The sequence below is a fragment of the Microtus ochrogaster genome, chromosome 8 (genome assembly GCF_000317375.1).
Source record: "Microtus ochrogaster isolate Prairie Vole_2 chromosome 8, MicOch1.0, whole genome shotgun sequence".
NCBI lineage: Eukaryota > Metazoa > Chordata > Mammalia > Rodentia > Cricetidae > Microtus > Microtus ochrogaster.
In genome coordinates, this window is record NC_022015.1 from 73929210 (window position 1) to 73929958 (window position 749).

The following is a 749-nucleotide window of genomic DNA, read 5'->3' on the forward strand; positions in this document are numbered from 1 at the left end:
CTAGCTCTTGTAGACCAGGCTGGTCTCGAACTCACAGAGATCCTCCTGCCTCTGCCTCCCGAGTGCTGGGATTAAAGGCGTGCGCCACCACCACCTGGCCAAGAAAATATATTTTTAAATGACCAGAAGAAAGCTGGTGATGGATCCATGACACAAGACCCTCACCCTGAAAAGTGACATTGCTAGAGCAATGGGTATGTCAGTGCTGGTTTGCCTGAGCATCCTGTAGAAGTGTTTTCCACAAGTCTGAAGCCAAGGCTTGGAGCATGGATCAGACCCACTTCTGTCTCCAGTCTTCCTGTTCCTTCCTGTGAAGCTTCTACATTCTAAGAGGTGGTGGTAGTGCAGGAACTCCACATATACCGAGAACACATGTGAACATTCTCATGCAAGATGATATTAGGAAGGGTAGCTGCAGAATGAGCCGAATGGTACACACCCACCTGCTAGGAACAACAGATCTGAGGTTAACAGGGCACAGGCATTCCTTTTTGTTCAGGGCTCACTGGCTGGGCAACAGTAGCCAAGGGGTAGCAGAACTAGTAGTTGAGTCTCTAGAGAAAAGGACGTTCACCACAGCAGCTGTGTAGGTGGAGTTTTCCATCAGGACCATCAATCAGCTCTGTCCTACCAGGGCTCCCAAATAACCACACAGGGACTTAATATTAGTTATAAATGCTCGGCTGATAGCTTAGGCTTATTTTAAGCTAGCTCTTAAAAAAAAAAAAGATTAGCCGGGCGGTGGTGGC